This window comes from Ursus maritimus, unplaced genomic scaffold (assembly GCF_017311325.1).
Source record: "Ursus maritimus isolate PB19 unplaced genomic scaffold, ASM1731132v1 scaffold_21, whole genome shotgun sequence".
Classification (NCBI taxonomy): Eukaryota; Metazoa; Chordata; class Mammalia; order Carnivora; family Ursidae; genus Ursus; species Ursus maritimus.
Genome location: NW_024424564.1, coordinates 44,774,076 through 44,791,997, shown reverse-complemented (window position 1 = coordinate 44,791,997; position 17,922 = coordinate 44,774,076). Strand labels below are relative to the sequence as shown.

The following is a 17,922-nucleotide window of genomic DNA, read 5'->3' as shown; positions in this document are numbered from 1 at the left end:
CTGGAACCTGGGACTATGTTATGTGACTGGTGGAATAGGCTCGTTGCCCTCTGCGCTTGTCTTCAAAGTTACAGACTTCACGGTCGGGGCAAACCTGCTGGATTCTCTGGGGTCCTGAAGGTTGAGAGCTTTCCCTGCCTGGAGGCAGAAGAGACAGGGCAGGAGGTCTGATGAAGGGTCAGAAGGACTCGGGGATCGCAGTGTTCAATCAGGGTCAGGTCAGGGCCGACCCACAGGCTGGGAGGTGCGGGAAGAAAGTTGTTTAGGGCAGCAGGGGGGAGGCAGGACCGAGGCCCGCTGGGGGGACAAACTGGGCAGCAGAGAGAGGGAGGGGCAGGCAGGAGAGCAGAGCTGGGGGAGCCGGGGACAGAGCCCCCCGGGGTCTGCGGGCTGTTGCAAGGACCTTCTGTAGGTAGGAGAGGCTGCAGGGTTTGCAGGGGGAGTGACAGGTCTCCCCTGGGATGGATCTCTGTGGATGCTGAGGGCAGAAGGCTGCCCAGCACCGTAATCCAGGGCTGGCACAGGGCAGGCTGAGAAGCAGCCGAGGACGTCCGCATTCTAAAGGCAGAGCCATCCAGAATGTCAGAAGAATAGGAAGTGGGATGTGGGGATGGAGAGGAGTCCCGGAGGACTTGGACTTGCCCTCTTACTGCCACGAGGGCCAATCGGCAGCTGAGTCTGGGACAAACCACCTTTGAGATGCCTGGGACAGGGCTTTGCAAACAACGTGCAAAGACTAGAGAGAAATTGGAGGCTTCTGCTCTTTTCTGGAAGCTTCACTTCTTCCGGACTGCTGTGACAGCTGCCCTTTCACCGAGACGGCTCCCAGGGAGGCCGAGGAAGTAGCCGGTGACTCAGCAAAATCTGCCTTCCCTCTGCTCTGAGGGCCCCCTCCCAACAGTGACTCAGCAGAAACGCAGCTGCTCGAGGGCAATGTGGAAATCTCGACTCAGCACTCCGCAGGCACCGCCCGCCGCCGCTAGCCTGGAAAACAGAAGTGGTTTTGGACGGAGGGCGGGCCGGCCGTCTCCCAAGGCTCTAACGGTGAAAAACAGAGGTGAGGCCCCTGCTGAGGTTGGGGGACACGGGGTTTCTGGCCTGGGCTGGATGGTGTTCAGGGAGAGGCAGGAGACCCGCCTGGATGTCCTCAGGCAGGAGGCATCCCAAGTTAACAAGGTGACACAGCGTGTCCTGACCGCCCCCTAATCCACAAAGACCCAAGAGGACATGCCCTTGACCCAGCGGCGGGATCGGCCGGGAGAGGGAGCCCAGTGGGGAGGGGTGGCCTTTCTCAGCAAGGCAGACAAGCCCCAACCATAAAAACATCCTCAGACAGGACTGCAAAACACAGACGCTTTCTGGGTTACGAGTGCCCCAATATGCAAGGCTGAAACCCCACGACACACTGGGAGAAAATGCCACACGTGTCACAGACAAGAGATTGAACGTTCCTAATATTAAAGAAGAAAGACAGGCCGCAAACGGAGTCACTTGCGCTAAGCCCCGAGTCAGCAAACCAAGGCTAACGTCTGACCTCATTTCAGTTTCTGCCTCTTCCAGGAATGTTACCTTTACCCCGTCGGTCTGGAGTCCTCTGGTCGGACCGGTGAGGTGATCAGCCTGGTAGATCCCCCTCACCACGCCTTCTGCTAAAGGAAGGTGACCTCGCCTGAAACAATCCATGCCTTGTTTCACTGCCCCTCCCCCGTTCTGCCTATAAAAACCCTTCAGAGCTCCTTCCTGTTTGCTGGATGGGATGCTGCCTGATTCCCAAATCACTGAATAAAGCCAATCTGATCTTGAAAGGTACTCAGTTGAATTTTGTTTTTTAACAGTCATAAAAGAGCTCCCCAAAGCAGTAGGACACATAGTCACCAGGAACTGTTAACATTTAATTCAGGGTGCTTATCACAGCCTCCTGAGAGGGCTGGGGAGCCAACGGCAGGTTCCAACCTGCCCCTGGAACACTTTTCTGCTCCTTATCTCCTTCACTCCTCTGGCTCCGGATTTTGCAGATAAGGCGACTGTGACCACATCACCCCCTGTGGTCAACACCCTTCAGTAGCTCCCATTGCCCTTGGGGTAACATGCAAGCTCCTTCGCCTGGCACACCTGGCCCTCCGCCCTCGGCCCTGGCCGCCTGTCCCCAAGGAGGGCCTCACCCCACCTGCTCCGTCACACCTTGCATGCCACTCTCAGAAATACCCCCTCGCAACTATCCAGGAACACATCCCTCTGGCCCTTTGCTCAGGGTGGTCCCCCCCACCTAGAATACACACCCCCCTCTTGCACTCCTTTGTCAAGTTATTCATTTCTCAAGACCCAGCCCAGAAACAGATTACAGACCTCAACGAAAGAGTGAAGCCTATAAAAACATAAAATGTATTACAAAGGAAAACCTCAGGGGACTTAGATTTGACAGATTTCTCAAATACGACACAAAAAGCACAAAATGTAAAAGAAAAAGTATTAATCAGCGGGACCTTATCAAAATGGACTTTTGCTCTTTAAATGACACTGTTATAAAATATAAGAGGCGAGCTAGAGACTAGGAGAAACTATTTGCAAACACATATCTGACAAGGGCCACGTCTCAAGAATACGTGAAGAACTTCTACGGTTCAGTATTAAGAAGGCAAACAGGCCAATTTTTTTAAATGGGTAAAAAGTCTGAACAATTCATCAAAGGAGATATATGGATGCCAGCTAAGTGTGCAGCAAGATGTTCAAGTTCATGTTCGAGTCATCGGGGAAATTTAAATTACAGTGAGATAGCACTACACACCTATTTGAATGGCTAAAAATAAAAAGACGGACTACCCCCCCACCCCCGCTGTTTTGAGTGTAAAGCAACCAGGACCTTCCCTTTCTGCGGGGGTGAGGAGGGGATCTTAAAATGATACCTGTAGGGGTCAGAATATGCCACCTGGAAACATGCCACTTTGCATGAGGGTTATTTTGAGCTAAAGACAATTGAGAAACAGCAAATGCCAAAAAAAAAAAAAAAAAAAGTAATCTGCCCTGAGCCTTTATTTGCCTAAAAGCAGGCTTAGACTCATCATCACCTGAGATGAAGCCAGACTCTTAACAGCTCAGAGATGGCACCCAGAGGAATCAAAACAATAAGGCTTAGTGTATTGACCCTTATCTTCCCTAAAATTCCCCCAAGTATTCACCCACACCTGCTGCTTGCTGCCCCTAAAAACCTCAACCCCTTTTCCTTCGCCTGCTCACTTCTCTGCAAATGTACTGGAAGGTTGACCCTTGAACCATACGGTTGGAACTGTGCAGATAGGCCCCCCCATACGGGGATTTTTTTTCCTGAAAAATACGGTACAGTACTGTAAATGTATTTTCTCTTCCATAAGGTTTTCTTTATTTTTTTATTATTTTTTTTATTTTTAAGTAATCGCTACTCCCGATGTGGGGCTCGAACTTACAACCCTGAAATCAAGCGTGGCACACTCTACCCACTAAGCCAGCCAGGTGCCCCTTCCTTATGATTATCTTAATAACATTTTCTTTTCTCTAGCTTACTTTATCGTAAGAATACAGTATAGAAAACATATACAAGATGTGTGTTCGTCGATGGTTTGTGTTACCGGCAAGGCTTCTGGTCCACAGGAGGCTAGGAGTAGTTAAGTTTTGGGGGAGTCAAAAGTTATCACGGATTTTCAGCTGTGTGGGTGTCCCCGTGCCCCAGCTGCATTGTTCTTTGTTGAGCTGTTGTTATTATAAACCTGGTTCCTGGGCTCCTTTCCGTTACTCATCACGGTTTCTCCCCTGCGCATGTGTGCTGCGTGCGCGATAATTAACTGTGGCTTGTTAATTTGTCTTTGTCATTTTAATTTCTAAGACCCCGGCTCCAAAACCTAGGAGGGTAGAGGAAACTACCTCTCCTACAGACTTTGAAAAGAGTTGGCAATTTCTTAAGAGACCAAACACTTGCCATACAACCTAGCCATTCCACCCCTAGATATTTCCCCTTGAGAAATAAAAGCGTGTTTCCGCACAAACATTTGTATACCCGTGTTCACGGTGGCTTTACTGCTAATAGTCCCAAACTGGAAACAACCCGTGTGTCCATCAACAGGTAACGGAGAAACAACGGTGGTATAAACATACGCTGGATTCCCAGCAATGAAGAGGAAGAACCATTGTTCCGTGCAACAAGACAAATGCATCTCAAAATCGTAATGTTGAGTAACAGAAGCTAGATTAAAAGAAAATAATTCTGTCTAATTACATTTATGTAAAATTATATATAAAATGAACACAGGATTTTACAAAATTTTGGAAAATGCAAGCTCATCTAATCAGATCGGTGGTTACCTAGTTGGAGGGGGGATTACAAAGGACCATGAAGTCGGGCTCAGTGCTCAGCCTGGAGTCCGCTTGAGTTCTGTCTCCCTCTGCCCCTCCCCCTGCTCCTGCACACACACACACACACACACACACACACACACACACACTCTCTCTCTCTCTCTCACTCTCTCTCTCTCAATAAATAAAATCTTTAAAAACAAAACAAAACAAAAAACAAAGGACCACGAGGAAACTTCTGGGAGTAGTGAATATAATCATTATCTTGGGGGTGGAGATGGCTTGGCGGGTATACTTACGTCAAAACTCATGAAATTATATACTTTACATATGTAGGGTTTGTGTCAATTACATGTCAATAATTCAAAAAAATAATAAAGTTGTAAACCAAACAGACTGAGCCCAGGCTTCCCGGAAGTTTTCCCCCTCACCTTATTAGGCCCCTCCCGGAGCTTCCTGTGTCCCAGCTGCCCCCCACTCCAACTGTGAGCCCCACGAAGGCGACAAGGACTGGCCCAGGGCCCAGCATTCGGCAGGCAGATGCTGCGGATTTAACGAACCAGGCTTAGCAGGGTTGAACTCCCCACCTGCAGTCACACAGCTCACCTGGGACTTGAAGCCAGGTGTAACCATGTCTTGTAGGGGAGAAAAACATTTCCTTCTAGGTTTTTAGGCTGGTTTGATAACTAAATGGGACATGAAACAGATCAGCTGGAGAAAAACAAACTTAATTTTATACACACGAGAGCCTATAAAAATACGGGACTCCAAGAAATGACCAAGTCAGGGGCACCTGGGGGCACAGTCAGTTGAGCGTCTGACTCTTGGTTTGGGCTCAGGTCGTGGTCTCAGGGTCATGGGTTTGAGCCCCATGTTGGGCTCTGTGCTGAGCGTGGGGTCTGCTTGGACTCTCTCTCCCTCTACCTCTCTTCCCCCAACACACACACTCTCATGCTCACGTTCTCTCCCTCTCTTTCTCTCTAAAATAAATAATCTTTAAGACAAACAAGAAAGAAATGACTAAATCAGGCAGCTTTTATACCTTTCAGACAAAGAAACAATAAATTTGTGAACAATTGACAAGCCAAGGAAGTCCGGGTTTGGACTAGTTACTTGGGGGAAGTAACAAGCTTTGTTTAACAGTCTTCTCCGCCTCGAATGCCCTATCTCTGGCGATAAGGATGCCTTCCACCCTCCCGGTACAGGGAGGGCACCTTTCACACGGGAGATCTATTTCCTGCTTTCAGAGGGACAAAGGAAATTCAGAGTGTTCTTGGCACTGGCTGTTTCTTAAGTAACTTTAATTCAAAATAATCAATATGCCGAAGTGGCATATTTTGGGGTGACATATATTGCTCCCCTTCACCTTCAAGCACGCTCAAGTTCTATAGCAAGCTGCTGTCTGGAGACCCCGGGCCTGGGGCAGGGAAGGGTGTAGAAAGAGCAACCTCTTTCTTAGGCATCGTCCAGCTTCTATTTGCCCAGATCCAGTGACTGAAGACCGGTGACCAGACCAGGCAGCCATCTGGATTCTGGAGAGTTCAGGCTGTGAGGACAGCTTGGCCAATATGGAGCCTGAGTCTGGCTCCACGACCTGGTTCAACCTGGTTCGGCAGGACCAAGGCACTTCCAGGTGGTGTAGACGGGTTAAAGCAATGAACTCTGAAAGAGATTGCATCAAGTCCAGGATCCACGACTTACCACATGAGTGCACGTCAACCCTCTAAGCTTTATTTCCCCATAGGACAAATTGATAAGTAATAACAGCATCAGCTCCAGGGGATGTGGTCAGGATTAAATTAGCTTAACATATGTAAGAGGCTCAGAATGGGGCCCGGGAAGAGGAAGCCCTCACTAAGCATTCCTTGTTCTGTTTGGTCAGAGAATGGCATCCAGTCCCCCTTTCAGGATTCCCCCAGAGCCTAGAAACCTAGAAACTTCTGGATGGTTCTGAGTAGGGTGGGGTCCCTAAAATCTCACAAACCTTGCTCTCATATGGGAGTTTAGAACCTCAGGGTCCTTGGGGAGCCTGGGTGGCTCAGTCGGTTAAGCATCTGACTCTTGATTTTGGCTCAGTTCACTCTCTCAGGGTCCTAAGATCGAGTCTGGCCTGGGGCTTCATGCTCAGCTCCAATCTCAGCTCTGCTTGGGATTCTTTCTCTCCCTCTCCCTCCACCCCTACCTGCTGCTCGTTCTCTCAAAAACAAACAAACAAAACCCCACCTGAACCTCGGGGTCTTCATCTTTTTTCCTCAATAAGTAAACTTCCTTGGAATAATTTCAAATGTCCAGAAAAGTTGCAAGGATAGTACACAAAATTCCTCACCTGGATTCACCAGGTGTTAACATTTTGTCACATTGGTTTTATCATTCATTCTCTCTCTCGATTATAGATACACACACTCTTTTATATACATATATAAACTATAACATATGTATGTGTGTGTATATATATTTACACACACATATACATATATATATATATATGTATTTTTGGCTTATTAGAGAGTAAGTTGCTGACATCATGCCCCTTTGCCCCCAAATTCTTTAGCATGTATTAAACCCGAGTACAGCCTCTTGTAACCACAGTACAATTAGTACGGTTATTAAACATCAGGGGTTCTAACTTCAGCACAAATACATTATAGAAAGCCTACATTCAAACGTCATCAATTGCCCCCCAACTGTTCTTCCCACAGCCTGGGTTCCAGTCCAGACCCTGCATTGCATTGAGCCCTCCCGCTGCTCTCCCGTCCACAGCCCCCATGCTTCTGTAGAGAGCAAGATGGAGTCACTCACGTCTAGCAGGGGCCTGTGTCTAGCAACCACACAAGCCGCTAAGGGTACCGCAACTATGAGAAATCCCCAGACCAGATCAGCTGACACCCAGAACTGATAGCAGGCAGAAGGACAGTGGGTCTACAGGGGCCCAGGATTAGTGAAATCCCTCTAGAAAGGGAGGAGATTGGCAGCACGGGGTCAGACCCCTCAGATGTGACAGCCCCCCCCCCCCCCCCCCCCCCNGGTCTGACCACTTAAAAAAGGCAGCTGTCCCCGAAGGCCCTGCTGGATTGAGCCCCAAACAGAGCGACACCCTCCACTGCTTGAACATCACAAGCAGCAGGTGCCCAGCACTGACCCAGGTGCCACCCAGGCCTTATCTCTCCTGCACGCCCACAGACGGACCACATTTGGTTATCTTGTTTATTGTGTGACTTGTCCCGTGTCCCGCTTTGGGTGCCAAGTCAATCACGTCCTCCAATGCCACTGAGTTTGGAATCCTGAACCGGCTCTGTAATGATGGTAATCTTGCTTGATGACCCCATAAAGCTGACATCGTGGAAGGACACCACTCGGGTCTGTCCTAGCGTGCTGGTGACAACGAGCTTGCTGCTGGGAGGCTAGGAAGGGGCTGGTTTGCGCGGGACCCCCTGTTCGAGGACATCCTAGGTGGGATCATACGCCCACCCTGTTGGGCTGGCGGTTTGCAGCCCTGGCCCTTGGAGGCGCTGAGCAGGTCGGGCCCCTAAAATGAGGCTGGGGAGGCCGGCGAGGACCCCGGCAGCGGGGTGGGGGACGCGGGCGCAGCTGGACCAGCGGGCCCGCGCAGTCGCCGCCGCCGCCGCCCGGACTTTTCCCCGGGGAGAGAGCCGGGGCCTCTGAAACGTGACTCAGCGAAAGCGGACCTCCGGACCGTGACTCAGCGAAAGCAGACCTCGGGACCGTGACTCAGCGAAAACAGACCGGCGACCGTGACTCCGCGCAGAGCCTGCCAGCGTGACTCGGCAGGAAAGGGCGGCGGGGTTGCCGGGCAGAGGGTGACTCAGCCGGAGGCCGTCCCCGCCCCGACCCCTGCCCCCGGAGCCCAGCGGGGCGCCAGCAGCCGCCAGCGCCAGCGGGCCGGGCTTCAGGGAGCCTACCTGAGCAGGTGACCTGGAGCCGGTGACTCCGCCGCTCCCAGCGCGTTGGGCGGCGTGGGGACGGCTGTAGCGGCCTGGGAGGGTCCTGGGCACCATGGAATGATCCCACCAGCCTCAGTGTCCCCATCTTCAAACGGAGGGGCAGGGAGAAGCTCCCTTCACTTGATGGCATTCCGTGGGTGTGTGTTTGTATTTTAAATAATCCATTTTTATCCCCTAATTAGTGAGAGTATGCTGCCTGGCCAACGTACTGGGTTGACGTCTATGACCCCCAACCTGCAGACAACCATTGTTCACATTCTAGTGTATTTCGGAGGATTAAAGAAGTAATCAACTCTACCATGCTGACAAAGGGGTATATTGTACAGTATGATTCTGGGTAAGGAACAGTGATAATGGGAGGTAGCTTATGAAATAGATGTTTTTCTATGCAAATTCTGTATGGTGGTGACCATAACGTCTATGGCAAACCTTTGTCTTCCTTTTGCTTGTTTTCCCCAATTATGACAAGGCCCTTGTAAGCATTATCTCAAAGGCCTCACAAAAATCCATTCAGGAGACCTATTCATTCATTCAACACAGTATCCTGAGTGCCTGTGGCCTACTGTTAAACCTTTGGGTTGCTTCCGATTTATTTTTTTTTCCCATTGAAGGAGAAAGATAAGAAGGAGTATTTAAAACAATCTCAGTGGCTTTCGCATACTAGGGGAAGGGCGTTTTTCATATCAGAGAATTGTCTTTTTTTATTTTTTTATTTTTTTATTTTTTTTTTTTTTTTTAAAGATTTTATTTATTTATTCGACGGAGATAGAGACAGCCAGCGAGAGAGGGAACACAAGCAGGGGGAGTGGGAGAGGAAGAAGCAGGCTCACAGCGGAGGAGCCTGATGTGGGGCTCGATCCCATCACGCCGGGATCACGCCCTGAGCCGAAGGCAGACGCTTAACCGCTGTGCCACCCAGGCGCCCCGTCTTTTTTTATTTTTGAACAGACATTGCTTGCTTCCGCCTGCTCCCCAAGATCTGGAAGGAAAGGTAAAACAAAGGAGGAAGACGGGTGGGCGGTGAGGGACTTCTGAGACCAGGACCTTCGACAGATGCTGGAGAGCCGGTAAGCTGACTTCTCCCTGAGGCTTACCTAGGGCTTACTTTGGGGGCGAGCAGAAATGTTTTCGTTTGAATTTCTTTTAAAATCAGAAGAAAACAGGGGAGCCTGGGTGGTTCAGTCTGTGGAGCATTTGACTCTTGGTTTTGGCTCGGGTCATGATCTCAAGCATCCTGGGATTGAGCCCCAAGTGGGGCTCCCTGCTCAGCAGAAGAGTCTGCTTCTCCCTCTCCTTCTGCCCCTCGTCCTGTGTGCACGCCCACCCTCTCAAATAAAGAAAATCTTTAAAAAACTAAATAATAAAAAATAAAATAAAATCAAAAGAAAACAAAAAATACAATAATAACTAATACAGAATAATGAATCCAGTCTGGAATAGATTCATCTTTATACTATTGCAGTCCTTAAATTCAAATTCAAATAATTTTAATTATTATTATTATTTTTTAATGGAGGAGAGGGCTCTCAAAGACAAAGGTGCCTTGGGCCCATGAAAGTCAGAATGCGTCCTTACGGGTAAGCTGGGGTCTAGGGTGAGCAAGTGAGAGCAGTGAGAAAAGGCCAGGGGTGAGAAATGGCCCCTAGGCTTGCGGGCAGGCGTGGCTGACGCCAGCTCCGTCGCTGCCTGGGCGGTGTGCACGGCCGTGGTCCTCTGTCACATCTACCATTCACAAGGGCTCCGATGCTTTCCACGTGGGAATGAAGGAATAGGCCCCCAGAGAAGAGATGGAGGAGGGATCCGAGGCAGGCAAGGGGAACAAGAGGGGAACTCTCAGGACAGTGACTTCCCCCAACAAGAGGTGCCCTGGCGGGTGGGTGCGGCTGGGACCTTTGTGTTGGAAAATTAAAGGATTTAATTTTCCTTTTCCTTTTTCCTAACTAAAGGGAACACCTAGAATTTGGGATACCATGGAAGCACACACTGGGTTATAAATTGTTGTAAATAACAGCAAAAGGAAGATCTTCAGGCAAAGTGTTTCCTGGATTTTGATTATGGGTTTAGATGGAAACCCAAGAGCAGAATTACGGGGCCAAGCATAGAACTATTTTTTTTAAGTTTTTTAATTTATGTATTTGACAGAGAGAGAGAGACCTCGGGAGAGGGAACACAAGCAGCGGGAGAGGGAGAGGGAGAAGCCAGGAAACCCAACATGGGGCTTGATCCCAGGACCCTGAAGCAGACTTCTAACGACCCAGCCACCCAGGCGCCCCCCCCCTTTTGAAGCATGAAACTGTTTTTAAGGCTTTTGGAGTTTTGGGGCACCTGGGTGGCTCAGTCAGTGGAGCATGTGACTCTTAATCTCGGGGTTGTGAGTTTGAGCCCCACACTGGGTATAGAGATTGCTTAAAAATAAAATCTTAAAAAAAAAAGACTCTTAAAAAAAAGATTTTATTTATTTGAGAGAGAGAGAGAGCGTGAGCAGGAGAGAGAGGGAGCAGGGGGAGGAGCAGAGGGAGAGGGAGAGGGAGAAGCAGACTCCACGGTGAGCAGGGAGCCTGATGTGGGGCTCGATCCCAGGACCCTGGCATCATGACCTGAGCTGAAATCAAGAGTCAGACACTCAGCTGACTGAGCCATCCAGGCATCCACCCCCTCCAAGAGAAAGGCTTTTAGAGCCTTTTACCTAATTATAGGCAAAAGCAAACAATTACTTTTTATGACTTTATTTCTCCCGTTTCTATAGTAAATATGACTTTTGCCATTGGGGCTCAGGCGGGGGACAGTTTGCTTCAGTTCGAGTGACAGCTGGGAGGAAGGCCCGCCCCAGCATTCTGCAGGATGGGGTGCTGTTTGGCTGGGCGTGAAGGCACTGAGGGGTCTGGCCCCCCCCCCCCCAAGGCAGGGAGAACGGACACTGGGGCTTCAGGCTGTTACCCTGCACCCAGGGCTGGGAGGAGCCCTGTCACAGGTTGCTTGGCATGACTTTGCCCCTGAGCAGCTGACTGGGCAGTTGGGTGTATGTGGGGTGTGTGCGTGGGGTGGGGAGGGGTGGAGGCGGGGGGTGGGGAGAGGTGGCAGGAATGGGTGAGAAGCTTGGTGATGGTGGTGGTGTCAAAGGTGAAGGAAGCTTGCGTGCTCCCGCCCCCCACCCCTCCCCGGCAGGTGCCTGCAGCAGCCCTTCCTGCCCGGAGCTCAGCCTCCCTGCTCTGCGGGGAGAAGAAGTGTGATTTCCCGAAAAGGCCTCTTTGTGCCCCTGTAGAGTTTGGGGTAAAGTTGCGGGGAGCCTTAGGGTCTGTGAGAGGCAGACTTGTGTCCCTCCCCAAATTCACTTGTGGAAGCCCTAACCCCCAGTCCCTTTCACTGTGACAGTCTCCTCTTCTCTCTCCCTTCGTATTTTGAAAAAAATGCCAGATCTCCTAAAAAGCTGGCACAGACCGCACACTGCACGCCACACACCCTTCCCTTGGGTCACACCTTGTGGGCGATTGGCTGCTTTTGTGTTTCGTTCTCCTTTTCTCTTTACCACTTTTCCAGAACCTCTGAGAGCACGTTGCAGACATCCTGACGCTTCACCTGTAGGAGCAAGGACTCGTCTGCGTTGTCCTCATCACAGTAAAGACATAATGTTGACGTCTTAACGTCCTTTACTGTCAGCACACAGTCACACTTTCCCAGGGATCCCCCCAAAAACAGTCCTTTGGAGGACCCCAGAATCCGGTCAAGGTTCATGCCCTCCTTTTTGCTGTCATGTCATCTTAGGTCTCTCGTGGCATTGACTCTGGAAGAATTGTTTGGAAGAGACAGGTCAGTTGCCTTGAAAGCGCCCGTGTTTTGAATTTGTCTTTTTTTTCCTCGTGGTTAGATTCTGGTGGGACATTCCTGGCCGGAGTGCTATGTGGCCATGTTACATCTCCTCGGGGAGAGCCCAGGAGACTGAAGCCCAGCTAGTCGGTGGCAGGGTTTAGCTGCATTTCAGTACCAGATTTTTTTTTGAGATTTTATTTATTTATTTGAGAGAGTGCGAGTGCAAGTGTTGGGGGATGGGGGGGCACAGGGAGAGGGACAAGCAGACTCCCCGCTGAGCAAGGAGCCCCGATGACGACGTGGGACTCAATCCCAAGACCCTGAGATCATGACCGCAGCCGAACGCAGACGCCTAACGGACTGAGCCACCCAGGCGCCCTTCAGTACCGGATTTGTTACTTGCCTTTATCAGGCCTGTGACTGATTGTGTAGGACAGGAAAAGCGCCTTTGTGTCAAGTGGGGGGTGTTCATTAAACAAAGGAAAACAGGATCTATTAATATAAGCAATGCTGTTCTTCCTTGTAAAGCCTGGTGGTTAAACGCGTAAGACACAGCTTTGAATCTCATTAGTAATCAGTCACGTGACCTGAATAAGTCTTTTAACATCTCTGGGCCTCGGTTTTCTTATCTGTGAAATGGGGATAGTAATGGTACCTACCTCCTAGGCTTGTGTGACATGAAATTATCCATGTCAAATACTTAGCGTGGTGCCTGGCTTGTAATTAATGGCTCAGTAAAAAGTAATTATTCTCATGGATGTGATTTAATAATTATAATTACTGACAAATAAAAGTGCCCTGGCCTTACCACTTCCCTGCTTCCTCACGCCCTGAAGGGAGGGAGCGGGAGTGAGGTAGAGGCGGCTGAGAGTGGGCAGGCCGTGGCTTGAACTGGAGCGAGCCCTAGAAGGAAGGACGTGGCCCGAAGCCTGAGTGTCCCAGGATTCTCCACGGGGCCCAGGACTCTGGGCTGCAAGACTCCAGGGGCGTTGTCCACGCTGTGGACCCTGTGAGTGGTGTCTGAGGAGCAGCCTCTTTCCCCAGAGGCCCTGGGGGGGGTCATTCTCCATGTACCCCCGGTAAAGGATGGGGTTGCATGTCCTGCCTCCCCTGGGGGAGGAGGACTCATGTCAAATTTCAGGCCTGAGCTTCCTGTGGCCAGTGTGAGACCCCGCACATCTCTTGTCCTCTGGCTTGAAATGGGCAGTGTTCGGGTGATGGCTTCTTCTCCTGCCTGGGTCCCCGAGTGCCTCTCCCTGCCAGCCCGCCGTGGACACGCGTGTGCACGGAAAACCACCCTTTCTGGGGGTGTCGTGTCCAGCACGATGACTCTAGTTAGCCACTCTGTCTTGTATATTTGGAAGTCGCTAAGAGAGCAGATATTAAAAATTCTCATCACAGGGACACCTGGGGGGCTCAGTGGGCTAAGCGACTGCCTTCGGCTCAGGTCATGATCTCAGGGTCCTGGGATCGAGCCCCGCATTGGGCTCCTTGCTCGGTGGGGAGCCTGCTTCTCCCAGCCTGCTGCTCTCCCTGCTTGTGCTTGCTCTGTCTCTCTCTGACAAATAAATAAATCTTCAAAAAGCAATTCTCTACACAAGAAAAAAAGATGTGTAACTGTGAGGTGATAATGTTAACTACACTTGGGGTCATTTTGCAACGTCCGCGTGGATGAAATCATCACATTGCACACCTTACACTAGTACAAAGTTATGGGTCAGTCACATCTCAATAAAACTGGGAGGGGAAACAAAAAGAATCACTTTGTTGTTGGAGTAGAGGGGGGCGTGTTTATGACCTCGGCATCATGGCGCCCACCGGCCTGCGGCTCCTCAACCGAGCTCTGCCTTCCCAGCTGTCCCCCTCAGAGGGCAGCCTCCGCTCCCCCTCCTCTCTCTGCACCTGCACCAGCCCAAGTCCTCCCCACACTCCTCCCCAGATGCCTCTCAACCTGTCCCCCTGACCACCAGACCGGCTGCCTGCTGCTTCCAAACCTACCTGGGAGGGGCCTCGGTTCTGTCTGCCGCAGGGGTACCCCCATTTTACAGATGGAGAGCTGGGGTCCACAGAGTGGACGAGGAGAGATCGGGGTCAGGATTAGACCAGGGGAGGCAGGATGGTGGCAAGGGATGAAGACTGTGGCTCACTGTGTCCCCCCCGCAGGGGAGCATGTGTGGGGCTGACCAGGGTGCCCCCCACCCCCAACCGGGCTGGCCTGGCCGTCTCCTTGGGCTTCCCAGCGAGCCACATGGGTGAGCCCACCTTGCCCCCCATGAAAGCTGCCTCAGAGGTTCTCAGGCCTGGAGTGGGTGCTGGTGGCCCCCCGATGAGTTACTGGGAAAGTCACTGCCCCTCCGGGCCACCTCCAAGGCCTCTGTGATGAGGGACACCTCGGAGGCCTCACGGGCAGCGTGAGTGAGTAAAGCCAGTTGGGGCCCCACATGCCCCAAGTCAGGGGCAGTGGGAACTCAGCTCCAGCCAACTCTTGGCCATGCGAGACATCCTCTTTTATTTCTTTTTTTTTTTTTTTAAAGAGAAATGAGAAATTTCACACTGTTTTTCAAACACTGGCAATAAATTCCATTAAAAAAAAATCACTACAGGACGTCACGCGGCCCTTGGGCGGCCAGTTTGAGAGCTCTGGGTTTGGGGTTCCCTCCCACTTTCCAGATGCTTCTCTGTTTGATTGGTCTGTGATTCCCGGGGGGTTAGGTGGGGCTGACCTGGGAGGGGATTTCAGAGATGGTCATCCTGCCTCCTGTGTTTTTGGCACGTCCCCAAGCTGCCCTGTGTCACCCGGCCTTCCCCGGGGGGCCACGGACTTCATCCCGCCAACACCATGTGTGCTGAGTGCTCGGGGGACCACTGTCCTCTGTGCTATTTTCATCATTCCACCCAAGCAAGGTCTTCAGGGACGGGTCATCATGGTCCAGTCCCTGGGGAGTTTAGTGGCTGGTCTGGGTTTCATGGAAACTGGAGCCCTGGTTCGACTAAAGAGGAAAAGGAAAGAAAAATCTCATTCCCTGTGTGTCTGGGAAGTCAAAGGCTGTGGCTTGCCTCTGGCTCAGTCTTCAGAGCCTAGCCCAGAGCCGGGCAGGGGCACAGGGGCAGAGGGAGGACGGAGGCTGGGAATACTGAGCCCCCGCCTTCTGAGCTGGGGGAACAGGACCAAGGAAGGGAAATCAGGATCAAAGAGGGTGGGGTGTGTCTGCTTGCCTTAACTACCAGTTCTATTTCTTTTTTTTAAAGTGACCTTTAAAAAGGTTACTTAAAAAGTAATCAAAGCCACACAGCTTGTAGATTGTGAAGCCCAGAGGCGGTGCTTTTTTTTTTTTTTTCTCATTGTGGTAAAATACACATAACGTAAAATCGACCGTTTTAACCATATTTAAGCATGCCATGCGGTGGCATTAAGGACATCGATACTGTTGTGTGACCAGCACCACCATCCGGCTCCTGTACTTTTTCCATCACCCCACACTGAGACCCAGTACACGTTGAACAATATGTCAGAGTTTAAGGCTTAACTGATGGGTCATCGTGGGTGAAATGGGTTGCCATGGGAGGTGGTGAGTGTCCCATCAATGGAGGCATGCAAGCAAAGACCGGACTTGATTAGCAGGATGGCACCACCAGTCTGTGCACTCGTCCTTACCAGGTTTCTCTTGGAGGGCGAGACAAAAAGCCTTACCTGTTGCTAACTGAGGTGAGAAGTTTTGCCGCATGGAGTTTTTTGTGTGTGTCCCAGGGGACATGATTTGACCTGTAGTTTACCTGCGTTAAAAACAAGCTGCCCAATAATGAGGCTCCATTATATCTCACATATCCCCCAGTCTCGTCAGGCCAGTCTGGGTCCAGCCCCCAGACGTGGCAAGTTCACTCATGCCCCTGCCCATGCCTCGCCTTCCAGAACTGTTGAAAAGCCCCCTCCACCTCTGCAAGGAGTAGGAAAGTACGTAGTGTATGGTAACCTGGGGGATATGTTGCTCGTCTACTCCACAGCCTCCCCCCTTCCCCTTGATGACAGACTCCCAAGTTGTTCAGGATTCAGATGAAAACGTGCTCAGGGAAGGTGGGCCCAGGGCCAGGGCATGAATCAGGATTGGTCTAAGGTGTGGACTGTAAGCTGTCTTGTGGTAATGCCATTCCTCTTTGCCAGTGCAGGCACGGAGGTGAATTCCGAGATGAGGGAATGACATGGTCAGGAGGTTTGAAGTGACTTGTCTTGAGCTGAGTCCTGAAGGGTGAGTTAGTTAACTGGGGGTAGCTAGGGCAGTTCTAGAAGGAACAGTATGTGCAAAGGCCCTGTGGTCAGGGTGTGAACCGTTTGAGGTGTGAAAGCCAGTCTGTTGTGTGTAGGGTGCTGAGATCTGGAATGTGGCAGGGTGTAGACACACACCCTTCCCCCAACCCTGGGTCTTGGGAGGCCAGGCCAGGCAGTGAGTCTCTAACCTGAGAGCAAGTGCAGGGTTTTAGGGATGTGTGTGTTGGGGTTTTGGGGGGGTGTCAGATTAGCCTTCTGTTATTTATTCTGGCTGCGTGTGAGGACGGCATTGCGGGGAGGGCAGAGTTGATGCTTTAATCCCGTTGCTTCACTCCAAGTCCGAGTCCGAAGCCGTCTGAAGATCTCTCAGATCCTGGACATTGATGTTTTCGCCACTTCCCCTGCCCCCACGGCTCCTGCTGCTTCCTCAGTGATTCTGCGGGTCCTGTGCTGACTCATGTGAAACTTCACCTCTTCTCCAGTTACAAAATCGTGCTCTTGACAAATACTTGCGAGCAGAGGATTTACTAAAGATCCCGAGGTCACAGAGACACTTTCACATGGCCACCGCAATCGGTCTGTTCTTCCAATCCTTTTGGGGATACCCTGTTCCCTCCCCTGCACCCCGCCCTGGTCACCCAGGGGCTTCCCCTCCCCTCTTGCAGGAGGCTTCGGAAACCCAGGATTCCCTGTCACAGGCAGAGCAGTTCAACTCTCGCCAGCCTCCCACCCGCAAGCTTACACACCCAAAGTCATCGTTCCCAAACCCAAAGGTGACATCGGTTCGTTTTCTCCAACCGCTGCCATCCACCAGGCCCGGCCTCCCACCCGCAGCCTTTGTGACGCCTCAGGAAGTTTGGTTGACTTTCTGGTCACTTTCACACATGACAGAGTCCCGTCCCAAGCTCCTGCTCCTCTGGTTTCACATCCCCTGCCTCCCTACCTGCTCCTTGGCTACTTGGTTACTTTGGTTACTTGGTTACTTCGGGGCCTTGCTGGAGGGACGTGGGGGGTGGAGTGCCTGCTCCTTCCCCCCACCCCACTGCTTAGCTCTGTCGTCCGGGTCCCTTTCTTCTCCGGTGGGCTGTGGCAGGGAGGAGGGAGACGGAGGGGCCTCTGTGGTCCTTGCGGCATGACTCCGCTCTCTGGTGGGCCCTTGATGTTCACCTGTGTGGTAGGTGTCTATGCAGGCTCTGGATGGACGGGGGAGAGGGGGTGGTGGTGAAGGAGGGATGGCTCAGTCTTCATCTGTGCTAGATGAACGAATGGCCTGGCTGGCTGGTGCCCGGACCAGTGGTGAACGGACTGAACCGCAGGGCAGGACGAACAAAGGAGGGAGCTGGGGCTGGAATGGAATGCTCTGGCCAGCTCAGCCTCGGGGGCTCCACCACCCGGTCCTGGCCCTTGAGCTGTGCTGCGGCATCGTGAGAAAGCCCAATGCTGTCAGCTCTTGCCCCTCAGCTGGTCCGCCACAGGTGGAGCCCAGGTGGGACAGTAACTGGGGGATGGAGGGGGAGGAGGAGGGGTTTCTTGCTGGAAGTTGGGAGTCTCAAAGCCAAGATCCCC

At 51.6% G+C, this 17,922-nt stretch overlaps 2 long non-coding RNA genes across 5 annotated transcripts; both read left to right on the top strand.

Moving 5' to 3' along the window:
- Positions 1–549: 549 nt before the first annotated feature.
- On the top strand, positions 550–1,805 carry LOC121104356. The gene is made up of 2 exons (XR_005836638.1): positions 550–1,057; positions 1,561–1,805. It is a non-coding gene; the product is annotated as an uncharacterized LOC121104356 (long non-coding RNA).
- A 6,298-nt stretch (positions 1,806–8,103) lies between these two features.
- LOC103676443 lies at positions 8,104–17,256 on the top strand. 4 transcript variants are annotated; one of them, XR_005836746.1, is made up of 6 exons: positions 8,104–8,422; positions 9,234–9,352; positions 11,823–12,092; positions 16,257–16,336; positions 16,695–16,932; positions 17,022–17,256. It is a non-coding gene; the product is annotated as an uncharacterized LOC103676443 (long non-coding RNA). The 4 variants fall into 4 exon arrangements; XR_005836745.1 differs by having other exon boundaries at positions 16,252–16,336; XR_005836747.1 differs by lacking the exon at positions 16,257–16,336 and having other exon boundaries at positions 12,048–12,092.
- Positions 17,257–17,922: the final 666 nt, after the last annotated feature.